The sequence below is a fragment of the Artibeus jamaicensis genome, unplaced genomic scaffold (assembly GCF_021234435.1).
Source record: "Artibeus jamaicensis isolate MK-2021 breed Jamaican fruit bat unplaced genomic scaffold, CSHL_Jam_final scaffold_369, whole genome shotgun sequence".
Classification (NCBI taxonomy): Eukaryota; Metazoa; Chordata; class Mammalia; order Chiroptera; family Phyllostomidae; genus Artibeus; species Artibeus jamaicensis.
The window spans coordinates 25,014,792-25,032,262 of NW_026522042.1; the positions used below are offsets into that span (position 1 = coordinate 25,014,792).

General features: G+C 47.9%; 1 protein-coding gene across 7 annotated transcripts in view; it reads right to left on the reverse strand.

Moving 5' to 3' along the window:
- TRIO (trio Rho guanine nucleotide exchange factor) overlaps positions 1-17,471 on the reverse strand; it is a 322,877-nt gene that overhangs the window by 56,681 nt on the left and 248,725 nt on the right. The gene's annotated exons all lie outside the window — the stretch shown is intronic.

Consider the following 17,471-nt stretch of genomic DNA (forward strand, 5'->3'; position numbering starts at 1 on the left):
GCCCACGGAGGAGAGCGAGTCCAGCGGATCAACCGGCTTCACACCGTTTGGCATGGTGCGTGCCGAGGGGACTGGAGGCTGAAGGCTCTGATCCCTACCGGCTCTGACCCTATGAGCAGCCAGAGTAAGCCACTCTCCGGCAAAATCAGATAGCGGCTCCCCAAGCCTTCAGCAGCAGGCTGGGATGGCCACAGGGCAGGGACGCCAGCAGGGACACACAGCCCCAGGGCCCAGCCACGGCGATCCGCTGCTCCTCTCCTGGTGGACAGCCACTCCCTCCGCCTGCTTCTCAGCTCTGCGGTGCAGTTGGGTTTCACATGGGGGAATATCCAGACGCCCTGGATCACATTCTACCACAGTGACTCTAATTGGAGCTCAAGGAAATTCTGAGGGCGCAGCGAGAGCCAGATGTTTCTCCTCCCCTCCACCAGGCAGAGCTGCGGTCTCTTTACTCAGTGAAATGTCAGGAGATGGATCCGCGCCAGACTTTCTGACTTGGGCTTTGTGAGTGTTTGGATGGAGGTCTTCTCTGAGACATACAACAAACAGTGCCTCCTGATGTGACTTGATAGCAAAGAGAAACTGGTTACATCACTGTGCTACAATGCCACTCCTCACTTATTAGAAACACATCTTCATTCGTCCTTACAAGCAGCAGCCATACAAGTGAAAATAAATACCCTTATTTGTGACTTGCAAGAGCATTTTTAGTAAGGCATCTTAAAGGCTCATTTTTGTCCATTTGGGAAACTGGATAGTTTCTTTAGCTGACATAAATTCTTGCTCTTTATTTGAAAGTTTCCATGTGTTCTCTCCCTCGTCTCGCACTGCACAATGGCTCGGAGAATATCCGTGGTTTCCCAACCACGAAGTCTGACTTTCCACTCTCTGTGGTGTCTACATCAACTCTTGTTTCTCATCAACTCAAGAAGCACATTCTGCGTTCTCCAACCTACGCTGTGAGGGCAGGCACCTGGGACGTCCTTCACGTATCTGACACTGGGCAGGGCCCTCGGTGACCTAAGCGTTTTCCGAGCAGGTGTTATTTGCTGAAGCCTACACTGGCCTTAACGGAGTCACACGCTGCCTCTTCGAGTTCATTTTAATAATTCTTCTCATTTCTGCCTTATATAACCTGACTGTATAAATGGTTAGGTGTGGCATTATTGCTCTGTTAAGAAAAATGTTGTTTTTTTTTAGTACCTGAGTTAAAACAAAAAGTCAGCCCTGGACAGTGTGGCTCGGTTGGTTGGGTTCGAGTTCTGGTCGGGGCACGTGCCTGGGTCGTGGGCTCCATCCCCAGCTGGGGCGCGTGCAGAAGGCAACTGATCACGTTTCTCCCTCACACTGACGTTGCTTTTCCTCTCTCCCCTCCTCCCTAAAATCAATAAGCATGTCCTCGCATGAGGATTAAAAATGGGCAAAAAGAAAAAACAAGTTTAACTTGGGTTCTCACTCCATCCCCTCTTGCAAAGTAAATTTAAAAAATTCTCAAACTGAAAAATGTGAGAATAGCATAGGTTTCTAGTTGGGTATTGAACTGTATCCTCTCGGTATATGGGATGACGCGCCAGTCAACTGAGCCACTCGGGCAGGGAGGTCTCTTACTTTTCTTAAAAGACCAAGAGCGAAGCCGAAGGTGGCTTCTCCCCACAAATGGCCCTGTGGCAGATCCAGGTGGCGTGCCCAGGCCACGACCAAGCAAGAGGGGGGATTCTGCACAGAGCACTTTTTATGCAAGAAAAGAAAACTTTATTACCAAACAAATAATCTTTCTTGTTGGAAAAAAAAGCAGTAAAAATTATGTCCTAAAGGAAATCAAGTTAATTGACATTCTAAGGTTTCATTGACTACAACATTTATTAAATATTTTACTTTGACCCCTTCCAAAAACACAGACTGCCAAGCCAGGGCCATTAATTAAACATTTAAAAAAAGAGTTGTCAGGAAAATTACTTATTTCATGTGTAATATATGTTCTTTACTAAAGAGGAAGGGAACGATGCTTTAAAATGAGTAAAATGTTTTGGCCAAGATATGTGGGGAATTTCTCCAGTGACTGCTCTCTGCAATTTCAAGTTCACATCTGTCAGAGCAATGGGGCATAGCGGGAGTCAGAAGGAAGCTTTTCTCACCCCCTTTTTCTTTCTGTTCACCATGTAATACACACTTTACAAAGCAACTAAACATAAACGGCATCAAGTGAAGGTACCAAGTGATCCCGACCTGGAAGGACTGGTAGTACGACCTGGAAGGACTCTAACCCACCGGGCTGACAACCACGCAACCAAGAGTTACTGAAGGAAAGGGACACGCAAGGAGTGGGAAAAAAAGGGGAAAGGGAGAAAGTTCCAGCAAATGGCAAAGCATCCCTTGGTGGTATGACCGGGAATCTGTTCTAAGAGTCTGAACCAAGTTCAAGTGAGAAAGACCCAAGGGTGACCTCAGCAGACTGTGGGAAGGAAAACTTGGTGGGAACCATGCCAGGAAGGGTGGGAAGGAGAAGGGGGGGGAGGGGTGAGAATGGGGGCTGGTGACTTCAGTTAACAGGAAGAAGTTTTAAGAGATGTGATAACCAGAAAGAAGATTGGAAGTGACCGAGAAGCTTCAGCATGAGGGGGACCAGTGTATCTGCAGTGCGAGAATATCATCAAGGAGGAAAGGTGGTCAGGAGACAACGACAACAGTCTGATTTAAATGACCAGGACCCAGGGAAGGGATGGAGCGGTGAGATCAGTCTAAAAAAGGTGCAGGTGACCTGGGCAATGAAAGAAGACACAAACACTGATTAAATAAGGGTGGGTTAAGGACAAGCATTTTAGGCATTTGGCAGAATAGGAGATATGCAATGCAAAAATTAAAAGAGTAGAGTTTGTGAAGGAAAACAAGAAATTGATTTTTAGAATTTTTCTATGTTTTTGATGTTTTCATTTGATGGCAGGATATGTTTACTAATGTCACATACATAGAGAGACAGAGAGGGGAGCTAATATATGAATGGAGACACGTGTTCACATACCTGTCTGCTGAGAAGACCTGCCAGTCACGACACCACAGAGCAACAAGCACACCTAGTGCCAGGTTTTGTTTTTTAATTCTACTCTCCAATAAAGGAACCAGGGCACCCAGGAGAAATGATGGATCCAGGACTGTAACAAAGAAAACCCAGGATGGCCAGGAGCATCCTGTGTTGACAGAAAGCAAGGAAGTGCTCCAAAAATGATGAGGGTGTGTCCAAAGTACACAGAGACCAGCCTGAAAGAGCTCCTGACAGCCAGAGGTGGAACAATTTGAGCAATAAAATAATGACAGTATTAGCTTATGATCCATAGAATACAGTAAGTACCCATGACCCATACTGATATAAATAATTAAATGAACAAAGGAAGCAGAGGGCGCACTCTTCTCTGCAGAGATCCAGTTAATGAATTTAAAAGAAATGAAAACAAAGCCACCAGCAGGCAACCTCCATAGTAAAAACTGCTGCAGGTAAGAAGCATGCTGCATGACGACCTGAGTAGGTAAAGGCACGATAACAAACAGTATCTCTGCATCAAAGTATCTCCCACACGGTACTTATTAACCACAAAGAGAGAAACAGCAACGTCGCAGCGGAAAATGCTGCAGACACTGCTTTAACCACTGCCGGCAGTGCGACATATTAGACCCTCTTGTGCCCCCCAGTATGAGGCTGGGAAGGTCCCATCCCTTTTGTGGTATTCTTGCCCAAAATGCATGAATTCCACTTAATCAAAAGAAGTATCAGATTAACCCAAATTAGGAAACACCTAACAAAATAAAAGACAAGAAAGACCTCAAAAGTGTCAAGGTCATGTAAACAAACAAACAAGAAAGATGCTGGAGCTATGTCAGCTTGAAGAGCACTGAATGCCCTGTGCGTCCTGGACTGGATCCTGAGCCGGAAAAAAGACAGTAAAGCAAAATCCAAAACAAGGTCTGGCTTGGTAGCGTGGCGGGTGGGGAGCCGGAGGAGGCATTCTCTGTGCTAGTTCTGCAACTCTTCTGTACATCTAAGGTTATACAAGGAGTTTTGGAAAATAAAAATATTGAACATTATGTTATATAGATGAAAATTGGTAGAGAAATTAAAACTATAAAAAGCATCATCAGAGAAAAATAGGCAAAGTCAGAGAAGACATTTTGTGCCAAGAGAAATGTATTAGGTAAATTAATTACCTGTAAATAAAGGGATGTGTGATTGATTGAAAAAAATACACTGTAGGAATATAAAACCATTATTTGCACATTTATAAGACAAAATTATAAAAGCCAATTGCATTCTCATGAAAATAAAGGCATTTTTATTTAGATTGGCTGAAAGAAATTCTTTTGGTCAAAATTAACACTACCCCGAAACTGCTTTTCATAGAATCTTCTTTTATACTAATTATGCTTCAAATGTTTAAAACTAAAACACCAATGTTCAAGGGCCTGTTATTTATCTGCTCATAAAAAATGAGACAAGGTCATTTTTGCCAATGAAGATCTCAGAAAAAAAAATCCAGTGAAATAGGTCCATATACAAATGATTCTTTTAAAAGCAGGAGTAAAAATATACTTAAAGGAAAGCCACTTGTAAAACTAAAATTCAGATGAGCCTAAGGACCCTGAGTCTTTCCATTCAGGGTACAGCACGTTCTGAAGTGGAAATGAGCACTAATAACCAGGCAGCTGATGTCAGGATGAAAAGGTCCCCCACATCTTACAAACAAAAGACACATATATAAAACAGTGCCAGCTACATTTTACAACTGTGACTCAAATGATGTAACTATTAGAAATATTATTTATAACGTCCTCTAAAAATCAGTGATGATGATTGAGACCTGAAACATCTGATCATGTGGTCAGTGGTCCATCCTGAAGCGGGTGCTGACGCCCCTGTCGCGCACAGCGGAACTTGGGAGAGCCCTGGGGCTTCATCAGCACAGGGACTCCCCGCGGGTTTCCATCCAGCCCCGCAGCCCAGGTTTTCTCCCCAGCGTGTCCGCAGCGCCAGCCTCACACAGCTGCACCAGCGGGATCGTGTTTCTCAGGCCCCACGCACAAAGATACTCCTGTTTGGAGGACGTTTTGTGCAGTTCCTTACCCCACAGATAACACCTCCCGCTCTGAGGGAAGGGGCTGGATGACTAAATCCTGCTTCTTAGGGCTCCATTCAGCCCATTATTTCCTGCTGCTTTCCAGCACAGTGGCCAATCCACAAAAGCACCTTTATGGGGCATTCAACCACTTCATCTGGGTGCCAAAAACCCGATAGGCTCCTTTTCATGGCTTTACTTACTATCTTTTCACAAGCAATGATGTGAGTTTTTCTCTTTCTTTAACAAAACAAACATTCAGAGATGCCTTTTTCCCCTGCACTGTAACTCGGTGTGTGACCTTCTCTGTTTGCAGCAGCACCCAGCACGGCTCGCAGAATGGCAATATGAGATGCCAACCTCCAAACGTGTTCCCCAAGAAAGTAACAGAAACAACAGTGTTCAGAAGATTAGAGCAATGTCACCACTCGAGAGCCAAAAAGCGCCTGCGATGTCCCAACTCTGTTCGACCTCAGAGAGTGAGTGACAGGGGCCACCTCTCACTCAGGGAGAGGTCAGGCGGAAGACCTGACAGGAAGTCTCGTTCCCCAGGTCTTCCCAGGAAGCACTGTGGCGACCATGCAGATGGTTTTAATTACTTTTGGCGGGTGGGCGGAGGATATGGGTTGTGGAGCACAAACCTTGTGCTCTGGGATGCGAATGGTTTAAAAAATTGTTTTTACTTTGAGACTGGTTCTTCTATTCATTGACTCACAACAAGCCCACTGTGACTCAAGTTCTGGGCTGAACTAGAGGAGGGAGAACAGAGAAGTAGCTCACAGGAGGGAAAAGAACAGATTTCCATTAAGATGGAAGTTCTCTGGGTGATGGAAGGCTGTTGGACCTGTCATATCATAATTCAAATCAGAAGAGAACCGAGGCATGGAATCATGGAACAGACCGACAGTTGTCACAAGGGCGGGAGAAAGTGGGGACTGAGTGAAAGAAGGTGAAGGGATTGGTCAAAGCACATACATGAAGGACCCATGGACACGGACAATGGTGTGGGGATGGACTTTGGGGGATGGGCTGGGTGGAGGAAGATGAAGAGGGCAAAAATGAGAGATATGTAATAGCATATATAAAAAAAAAAAAAGAGAAGCTGAAAATGGATCCCCTGTCAGAGCAAGAGAGTGCTGGGGGACTGTGGCCTCTCAGGAATGGACGCGACTCTAGGAAAGCCACAGTCTTGCATGGAGTGGGCTTTGGAGACCGGCTGCTGGAATTAGCTGTTCCGCAAACGGCGGGGCCTGAGCAACTGAGTAGCTCTCGACGCTACAGCTTCCACCCTGCACCCAACATTCCTTCCAACTCCTTCCAGCTTGTATGGGGTGCAGGGTGGTCAGTGGTTAGGGACTTGAGCTCTGAAGTCTCACTGCCACTTTTTAAAATCCCACTTTCCATCACCTGCTAAGCTTGGTCGAGTTAATTTCTGTGCCTCTGCTTCCCAGACTGCTCTGGGAGGCCCTGAGGATTAAAAAGTAGACAAAAGCAGCACAGTGCCAGGCTCACTGCAAGCCCTCAACACAGCCTGTCTGTTATTACTACTCATTTTCTAAGGATCCAACAGTCCCTTTGGCATGGGCCGACTGTTCCCCTAGATTTGTACGTTGAGGTCCTAATGCCCAGCGTGTCGGAATGGAACTGTGTAGGGTCTTTGAAGAGGGCACCAGGTTACACGGAAGCTGTTGGGGTGGGTCCTGATCTAACAGAGCAAGCCCTACCAGGAACAGGAAATTCAGACAGAGACGCAGAGGCGTGCACCAAGAGCAAAGCCCCCGTGAGGACACAGCAAGAAGGCGGCCGTCTGCAGGCCAAGAAGAGAGGCCTCAGAAGAAACCAAACCTGCCGGCACCTCCGTCTTAGATTTTCAGCTTCCAGAACTATGCAAACATAAGCTCCTGTTGCTGGAGCCACGGAGCCTGCGGGATTTTGCAGTGGGACCCTGGGCTGACTGACACACCCCTTTCCCCTCCTCTGCTAACACTCTGTTCCACAATCCAATTGTTTTTGAGACAGCAGGATACCAATCCATCTCTAAGCACAGAACAGAACAGAACATTAAAATATTCTTTCCTTCTAGTAAATTCAAAGTTCTACAGTGTCTGAAAAAGGGGTGGGGGAGGGAGAGGATGGACTCGATCACAAAGGGCTATATTACAATTAAATGTAACATGGAATTCCAGAGCTGCCTTGCGATGCGGTCAAGGCGGGTGAGCCTGCTCACTGTCCTCTTCAGTGTTTGAAAAGGCCCTTCGAACAATAAACACCCCTCCTGTGCTTGGATAGGGGATTCCGGGGAAAAGATTGTCCCCTCGACCCCAGCTGCCCACAGCATCCCCACTGCTGCGGGCTCAGACATTAGGCTGCGCCTTGGCAGCTCAGGCGCTGAAGCGTCTGAGGAGCTTCCAGGGTAGCCACTCAGATACATTCAGAACACCTGAAATACCAGCCAGGAAGAACCCTTCTCCTACACAAAGCTGGCTACGGGGGTCAGAGTTCAAAGGTCAGCCTCCTCAACCCTCTGAAGGGCCTCCAGCCCTCCATCTCCCTCTTCTGTCCCGTCCCAAATCCTTCCACGGTATCGGTGAAGAAGGAAGTTAAGACTGGGGTGGGCTTGAAAAACAGTATTTTTTAAACATCCACTGTGAAGTGTTACGACAAGAATCCTTATGAACATGAACCCTTCTGAAAGCACTCAGGTTATATGGAGACTTACAGGCCCCCCAGGGAGACCACAGACAGCACTGTCTCGGGAATGTGTTTGCCACGGAGACGCTGCGGTTTGGGCTCACAAGCAGCTTCGCCTGCATGGGAGGCAAAGACGGGGCAGCACCGAAGCTGTTTTTACCCACCCGAGGGAAGTTGGCGGTTCTTCGGAAATCATCCCCTTTGGTGGGATACTCCTACTTTGCAGCCCTTTAACAGAATCTATAATAAAAATGCAGGAATTGGTGAAACGTGATCTACATTAATATCTCACTGAATGCTCCTGGTAGAAAGCTCCATAGGAAAATGGCCATCAAAGCCTCACCTCGCCCTGGCTGGTGTAGCTCAGTGGATTGAGCACGGGCCTGCAAATCAAAGGATCGCGGTTCGATTCTCAGTCAGGGCACATGCCTGGGTTGCAGGCTGGTTCCCTGCAGGCCAGTTCCCAGCAGGGGATGCACAAAAGGCAACCATACATTGATGTTTCTCTCCCTCTCTCCTTCCCTTCCCCTCTAAAGATAAATAAATAAAATCTTAAAAAAAAAAAAAAGCCTCACCTCAAGGAAGCCACACTGAGACCCGTGATTTAATTTATAAGAATCATTTTAATTTAAAGAGTAACCTTATTCAAAGAGACAGTTTTTTTTCCCTAAGTGGGTAAAATAAAATTGAGAATTCAAAGGGTTTGGTACAGCTCAAACATCATTAAAATATATAAAGCAAAATATATAAAAGCAAATGCCATTACATAGCATGTTTACTATAACTTTTCTGAGGTAGTTAATTTGTGACCCTGGTGATTCTTCTTCAGAAGTTTGTTTTCTATAAATGCATTCACCCTTCATCTCATCCCCCCCGGTCTTGAATTCCATCTGACACGCACCTGAACGTGGACAGAGCATCGCTGCCTGGTGGTCCATGGTGGCGCCGTGTGCCCTACAGTTGGCAGCCCACACTGTGTGCGCACTTGACGTGCTGTCCCTCCATGACAGAGAGGGAGGCAGGTCTCCGCACCGGCATGGAGTCCTGTCTAAAAGGTGTGACCAAGTGGAAAAGAAAAAGCAGGGGCTAAATAATACCCCCATTTTTATGTAAGAAAATGGAGGGAGGAATGAATATGTTTGCATTTGTCTAACAAAGTCCGGCCAGAGGCAGGAGTTAGAAATGAATAAAGACAGTTGATGACACATAGCAAGTGGGACTGTGGGAATAAGACTTTTCAGTTTCTACCTTTTCTTAGAAAGGAAGTTTTGAAGTCTGGGTTTTCTTTTCTTCTTTACAAAAGAAGTCACAGCAACTATATGCAGAAGTTTTCTACCTATGCGTGTTGTTCTGGGAAGAGGGCCCCACGGCCTTCGTCAGATTTGATCAGGGCACGTGACTCAAATCCCTCAGGGCCCGCTGTTCAGAATGAGCTGGAATCTGCAACGGCCTTGTCCCTTCTCATCGCAGTTTTGCTCAGCTATGAGGATCGACAGTCGCAGCGATCAAAATTCTAGGCCTTTATGGGAAAGCTTGCTCTAGAAACACAAAACGCTTACGCCATCATCCCGTGCTTCCCTGCAAGGAGGGAAGAGAGGCAAAGGCTGAAGCGCACCTTGGTCTGCCAGGCGCACGCTTCTCAGGGGCTGTTTTCCCAGAGCACAACCTACTGCATCACGAAGCAAGCGCAGACCGACTCAGGGGAGCACAGAACTGTTTCCCTCCTTGTACAGCACTTACCCATTTTCAAAATACTTAATGCAAACCAGCACCCTGAACTCTCCAGCATGCCCTTAGCAAATACATCATCTCTCTGTAATTTTCACAGCTAATTAGAGTGAAGAAATTTAAAAGCGAACCCCCGGTCTGTCTCAATAGCAAAGTCTGATAAGTCTGAGTGTCAGAAAGGATCCAGTTGGAAAGTAAGAGTCCATGGAGAGGGGGGCGTGGATGCCCCCGCCCTGCACCTGGAGCGAGCCCGGCCCCAGCCACGAGCCGCCCTGGGCAGGGCAGGCTTTTGTTACCCCTGGTAATGTCTTCCCTGATTACAGATCTTCTGAACACTTGTCATAGCCATTTCAAGCCGGGTGTGGGAAGGCAGTTTTCTCACTGTTTATGACTTTCCATCTATATAATTTTGTGATCATCTAATATGGACAGTGTCAATACCTGGTTGTGGTTTTCTCCTGTTTTAATAAACACTTGAATGTAAAGTTGGAACAGGAAAATACCTCTACTGTGCAGCTCTCGGCAGAGTGACGGCCCGCTTCTGCGACCCCATAATTACACACTGCACACAGCACGCTCCGTAATCACCGGGCTCGGGCTGATGGCCTTGCCTGGAGCCGCAGTCCGCAGGGGGGACGATGTCTTTGTTCTCGGTGCAACTCCATTTTCTCAGTGTTGTTTCCCACGGGGACTTATATTAGCAGCTGGTCAAAGAGACTAAAAACTGCTCTAAACAGGCTAATTAAAAGATGTTTAGATCTTCCATTATGTGTATTTTAAAAAGCAGGTGTGGGCACATGCAGGTCCGAAGTGTCTATGCATGTGTGTGCCCAGGTGTGTTTTCTGGTTGAGAGGCGATCTGGCATCATGAGTAGACCAGAACCACAATACAGTCACCAGATTTTTTAATGTCATTGAAGTCTTTTGAATGCCCTACATTTTTTGAAAACTGATTAGGTCACTGCAAGGTCATCACCAGTTATGAGGTAGGGGACTTGATTCACCTTTGGGCCAGAGCGGGTCACGGTTTGGGAAAGATGATACTGGCACCAAACAGACTCGAGCCAGGGAGCTCTGTGCTTGGTCACACGGATTTCTGGAGAAGGCAGAGAAGCCCCTCAGTCTCGCGGAGTCGCTGCTTCTCTGGGTGGTGGTGACGTCGGGGGTTGGGGCATGGCAAGCACAGGCAGAGGCCACAGCCCTGAGCAGAGGCCGGCCCTCTGTTGCTGGACTGGCCTGGGCCGTCGCTGTGCAGGGAACCGGGAAGGTGGCTGGACAGGTCACGGCATCTCAGTGACTGCACGCACTCGATGCAGGGAAGTGGCTTTGAAGTGCTCTGAGCTGGGGGCCAGCTGAACCCCTACGAAGGGAACAGGCTGGGAACACAGGTGGTGAGGCCCAGGTGTGGGGTTCCCGGGAGAGGACACCCCCAGTAACCTTCTGAGACCTGACCTTCCATCATCCGAAAAGGTCTGGTAAAGCCCCGTCACCTGGTCTCATCTGTCTGACTCGGTGATCAAGGGCCAGGGAGCTGAAAGGAGAGACTGGCCCACCCTGAAAACCGCAGAGTGGCGCGGGCAGTGCAGGGCAGCCCCAGGCAAACAGGTGGAGCCAGGAGCTCACAGGGCCCAGCAGCTTACACAGGAAGGCGGGAGAAAGGGCGAGGGGAGGAGACAGCCCTGGAGGGAGATGACAGGGGCTCACGAGGGAACCTCTTCCTAATTTTACACTCTCACAGTGGTTACCTTGAGAACAGAGGTGGAGCTTATATCCTCCCTGCACTTTCATTCATTTTAAGAAATGACAAGTGACTCTGAGCAGTAACCCTTGATGTAAATAGTAATGGCCCAGGGAATATATCTATATAAAGCGTGCATCTTTAAAGTCAAACAGAATGGAGTTTGGCAAAGTGGATCACAACGAACTGCTCTCATCTGCCCACCAGCACCCTGGCTGTAGACAGTACTCCCACTGCAGACACCCCTCACCTCCACCCACCGGGACAGGCCTCACTCAAAGCTCCCAGCACTCTCAGTGCTGGCTGCACAAGGAGGTTCACTGCCCCTCATCAATCCTGTTGTTCAAACCGGTGCGATTTGTATCTCACCCACCACATTTCTAAGTCTGCACTCTATCTGCACCCACCCCTCTTATTAAAATTAGCCTCGGAGTAATTTCGGTGAGTTCCCACGTGGTCTTCAGTGGCCCCCAGAGACTGCCCTCCCCCAGGTTAGCCTGGTACCGGGCACTGGGCTGACACACTCATTACCTGCACCAGGATTTATTCCATGCGCCCCTCCCCACCAGCTAAATTAATTTATTCCATGCGCCCCACTCACCAGCTAAATTAATTTTTTTCCTTTAGGACTTTTCATTTTTTACTTATTTGGTGAGGAATGACAGAGAATGTCTGGTAGGGGTGGGGGACGAAGGAAAAAAGCCTCCATTACTCGACGGACTGAAGCGAGGGTGAGAGAGGCTGTGTGCACACACATGTGTGCGTGTGCGTGTGCATACCTGTGTACACACGTGTGAGGTGCAGGCCTTGTAGGACATGTCAGGAACCTGCAGTTTTATTCTGTGACCGACAGCGACCCCAAGGGAACTGCAGCAGCAGCCTGCATAACTGGCTTTGCGTTTTAGTCGCAGTGGGAGAGAGGAAGGAGTGAGGCTGGGAGACCTGGGGGCGAGAAGTGATGGTGGTGCTGGACAAGAGAGTATGCTGGGAATGCATCACTTAGTGGTAACAAAAATGTGGGCGTGCTCAAAAAGTTAAAGTGGAACTATCCGGCAATTTCACTTTCAGGTACATTTCCAAAACACTGAAAGCGGGGACCTGCAGAGGGATTTACGCCAAGGTCCAGAGCAGCCTTATTCACAGTGGCCAGAAGGCGGAAGGGACTCCAGAAGCCATCCACAGCTAAATGGAGAAACAAAATGTGTTCCCTACACACGAAGGAATATTATCCGGCCTTAAGAAGGAAGGACATTCCACAACGTGGATGCACCTTGAAGACATTATGCGAAGTAAAACAAGCCAGTCATGGAAAGAGAAATACTGTACGATTCTACTCATACGAGGTTCCTACAGTGGCCGAACCCACGGACAGAAAGCAGAGGGGTGAATGCCAGGGGACAGGGGGCGGGGGGCTGAGGGCTCCACGTTCAGTGGGGACAGAGGAGCCACTTGGGAAGAGCATGCTGTGGAGGGACGGTGCTGAAGGGAGCACAGCAATGTGAATGTACTCAGTGCCACTTACACACTTAAAAATGATTAAGTTGGTAAACTTTATGTTTCGTGTACTTGACCACGATTAGAAAAAGATATGGTGGGCAGTGAAGAGAGCCTCAAGTGTGTTGCCATTTTCTGGATGAAAAAATGGGGCCATTCCCCTTTTGGAGAGGTGCCAGCAGAGGAAATGTAAATATTACTGGTTGAAAGAAGGGGTAAGACAGTCCCGCCAGAGTGGGGTGTTCGTGTGGACAGAGGAGGACGGGTGGGAAAACCCTGGCAGAGACTCCGGGAGAGAGGCATGAAGGCGGCCCAGGGTGGAGCCCAGAGGAATCCCTGCATTTCGGGTCCCTTCTCATGAGAGTATCTCTTCCCTAATTTTAAGTTAAAGAAGATACCATTTTATTGATCACAATCACATATCGCTGATGTATGAAAGACAATTCCTGGGTCCTCTCTTTTAGAACGCAGCCAGTCTGGCCACGGCGGAGACCGGCTTCTGGTTCGGTTTTCGGTGACTGTAGGGGTTGAGTTAAAGCCCCTTGGTGTAGAGGCGTGGGAGCCAATAAGCAAGAGGTTTTATTTTTGTTCCCTTGTTTTTCCATGAAGAATTCAGGGTGAAAAAAAATCACATTTTTTGACTTCTTCAAAACAAAATGCAAGTAAGTACTGGGCTATACATGATCCAAAGAAGAAAAAACTTTAGAGCTTTCAGCTATTAAGGTAAGTGGGTATTTTCTTCTAAATATATCAAAGAACTAGTAAAGAGAACTAGTATCAAAGTACCTGCCACCTCACTGTGGGTTAGCAAAAGGAAAAGGGAGAGGTTTGGAACCAGCCTTTACTCAGAAAGGCCTCTTAGGAGACACAAACTTAGACCGTCAGAGCTGGCGGGCCTCAGGTAACATCAACTGCCCTGCAACCTCTGGCCTGGAGCTGCAGTGTCGCCAAAGAAGGAGATAGTGTCAGAACTCAGGTTCTCCCGACGAGAAGCACAGGCCTTGTGATTTTAACACATGGCCTCTTCTGAAAGCTCCAGCCAGACACTCAGAGGGCTTCTCTTAAAGCCGAAGGTTAGCAAAAACAAATTCAGTGGGAGAAGAAAGTGACTTTTCAAGTTCAGCTCAAACTGCACCAGTCCGGGAGACGGAGGAATGTGAGTGACAGGCAGTGTCACGACCGTCACAAGGCGGTTTTTCAGGTGCAATGAGCTGGTGTGAGCACTTTGGAAGGACCACTTGAATATCGATGATGGACCCCAGTCTTACGCTTAAAAACAGAGAAGACAGTCAGATGACTGCCTCTGTGCACTCAGACCCGTGCCCTGCACAGAGCACGCGGTGCTGCTTTGTCTAGGTTCCTGCAGACAACCCCACTGTTACTGAGTGTCCTCCACGCCCATCACTACCAGCTCTGGCACTGCCGCCCATCCAGTGCCCCGTGTACTGCCCTCGGTAAGCCTGCTGGGTTGTTACCTGAGCCACGGAGCTAACACTGTTACATACGGTAGGTAGTTTTGGTTGTGAAAAACAGAAAAGCTGAGTTACTCAGTCTAGGGTAGAATAAAAAGGCTGATGTTTTAAAGTGCCCTTGTTGGCAATACAGCTGTTTCTGATATCCCTGTTTACTTTTTGTGACCAAGACTAAGTAAACAGAGAAAAGTGACAAGTTATACAAGTTGAGACAGCAGGGAACAAAAATCCCTTGGATTTACTAAGAGATTAGAGATAATGGCGGGGTATCTACTCTAGGAGTCAACCAGTGCCTCCGATGCAGGGGCTGGGGGAGAACAGAGCTCCTCCGTCCGGACGCAGGGGAGACTCGCTGGGGCACAGATGCAAACTCCACTCTCCAGGCCCTGGCCCCGGAGTCTGCTGTGATGGTAGATGGCACAAACCAGAAACACAAATCGACTTGCATGAGCACAAGGATTCGCCAAATCCTTATTCTACTGTAATGTGCTGGCTGTCTGCTTAATTGGTGATGAAGAAGATGCTGTGAAGAAGGGAGAGTGGCTGCCAGAGCAAGACAAGAGGCAAACACCAAGCCGGCCTGTCTGTGGAGACTGTCCCCGCAGCAACCGTCCGATTCGGGCCTCGCCCACACAGGGGACAGCGGTTTTCAGTGGAATGATGTTCACACTGGAGCCTAGTTTCAGACGCAGAAATAACTCCTTGAAAAATGAACTGTACAATTACATTCCTTGTTCATTTAAAACAAGTTATACTTTTATCCTTTGCCCACATCACCCAGAGACATGGAGCAGGATAAAAGAAACCGAGTGCTCACAAATTCCATGTATCCTCTTTGTCCAACAGACTTCCCCTTCCAGCTGTGCTGCAAAGCCACCGAGGGGCCCTGGCCGTGCTCCCACTGAGCACTGAGAGCTTCTTGGCTGATCTGTGTATTCACAGTCACACTACAAATTCTGAGAATATTTTACAATCAAAGAAATGGACATTTGACCTTAGCAGGCATGTTTCTTACATTTGAAATGCATGGAAATTTAAGTTGATTGGACTGGGGAGTTATCAGCAAATACTGAGGCAATAAGGCTGAGAAAACTCTAGAGCTAGAGATGAATAAATGAGCTCCTTCCTCCTGCTGGAAGGTCAGAATGGGGAGAATCAAACGCACTAAGAAGCTATCTTTAGAGAGCAACAGCAAGTGATTGGAGACAAATACACAATGACAGCCCCCTAATGCACAGCGGTTTTGAAGTGTGTGAAGGGCTAGAACTCTTGCCTGGCACAGAGGAGACCCCACTTGGTAACAGACATCAAGTTCTGCGAGCAAAGAGGTCATATTTACCTCCTTATTACAGTACCGTCAAGCCCAGCACGGCTCTCCAAACAAACAGGGGCTCAACACGAGACGCTGCCCGGCAGACGCAGGGAACAGGCAGCGCCAGCGCGCACGGACCCGTGAAGTCGTAAGGGCACGGGGGCTGGGCACAAGCAGATCGAGGTCTCCTGCGTCCCCAGTCTCTACACCTTCGTTTGGACTTTGTTCCTAGATCCCTGTCCCTTGCTGTCCGGGCCGTCTGATGAAGGCCTCTTCTCTGAGATGGGGACCCTGGTGGCGGCTGCCCGCTTGCCTGGACTTGCCGACGGACAGGAGGCTCCGGAGAGGCCTGTCAAGGAGCCCCAGGTGGGACTCGCCGCCTGCCCCAACTCTACCGTCTACATCCTGACACTGCAGGGGAACGGGCAGTCTTCAGATTCCTTGCGTTGTATGAAAAGTAATGGGGAAAGAACGGATAAGATGTGAGTCCCTATCTACTCTCTGGTCGTTGGTTCACACAGGGTATGCTCAATGAAGAAACATCTTAGAAAGATAGCGGTATGTGAGGGGCAAAAAGTAACTCTTCTAGAATGTCACAGACTATCAACGAAAAAAGGGCTCAGAAACCAAAATGGCACTTGAACTGAAAAACAAGCAAGAAACCCAACAACCTCCCTAAGAAGTTGTCAGCACAAAGTGAAGTGTGATAAATACATAGTTCTTTCCTCTCTGCTGGCCTGCAATTACAAACCCCAGGAAGTAAAGAGCACACCACGGGACAGGCACACAGAAAAAGAAATCTTCCAGAACGAGTGTTATTTGTAGCCTGCTAAGTTCACCAGGGCTCCTTTGTATAAAAGATCAGCTTTAGAAAAAAAACATCGGACTTTATTTTCTACTCAAACCCAAGGCTTCAAGCACATTACGTAACTTAGGAAACGCTCTGGCAGCAGGCTATCGGGCCGCCCAGCACAGACTTGTACTTGACCTCCAGTGTCACATTAGGGGAAGTCCAACGCTGCTCTGAACAGACAGCTTCACCAGAAATAAAAGAGGACACCTTGGCTTTCAGCCAAACTCTGAAGATTCTGTCTTTTTCTTTGGATTCCTGAAGAAATAGTAGCTGAATTCGTCTAGTTTCTTACTGAGGTGACAGTAACGTCCTATTTAGGCCACAAGGGATCTGGAACACAGTTGGGCCTTTAACCAAGGAGACGAGCTCATCAGGTTGCGTCCTGCGCAGCGTCACTGAGCTCGAGGCTGCGACTGACCCTCCGTGGCCAGAGGATGGGCTCCTGTGCTGTGATGAGTGTAAAGAGGGCACAGACGGCGAGTGGAGCGAGCGACCGCAATGTTTCAAAATTAACAGAAAAGAACTTAAATACAGCAGACCGTAGTGATCTCTCTAGGGAAGGGAAAACGAATTGTACTGCCCCCAAATCTAGAAAAACTGGCCATTTTCTAGTACTGCAAGAACACTAAGACCGTGACATAGTGCAGTTCAAAGTATTTAGGCTCTACCCATCCTGCACTGTTTTAGAAGCTACAGACTGGTGTGTCTTGGAAAAGGCCCGAAGCCTCAGATTAGCTTCCCACTAAGATTAAACCAGCATGGTCCGACAGAAACTCAGTGCAAGTTCATGTATAAGGTGTTCCAGGAGCCATAACTTACACTAAAAAGAAACAGGTGACATTAATTTTAATAACACGCTGTATTTAACCTGCTCTATGACACACACAGGGTCCGGCAGAAGTAACGCCTCTGAGTGTGGTTGGGAGGACGTGACTGTCACATGGGAGATGGACAGCGATTTGAACATTTCTCCTAAAATGTCCCATGGTGTGCTTGAGTGTGATGTTGTTACGACACCGAATCACATGCTTATGATTTTGTAATAAAAGATTTTTATGTAATAAAAAGGGGCATTATTTGT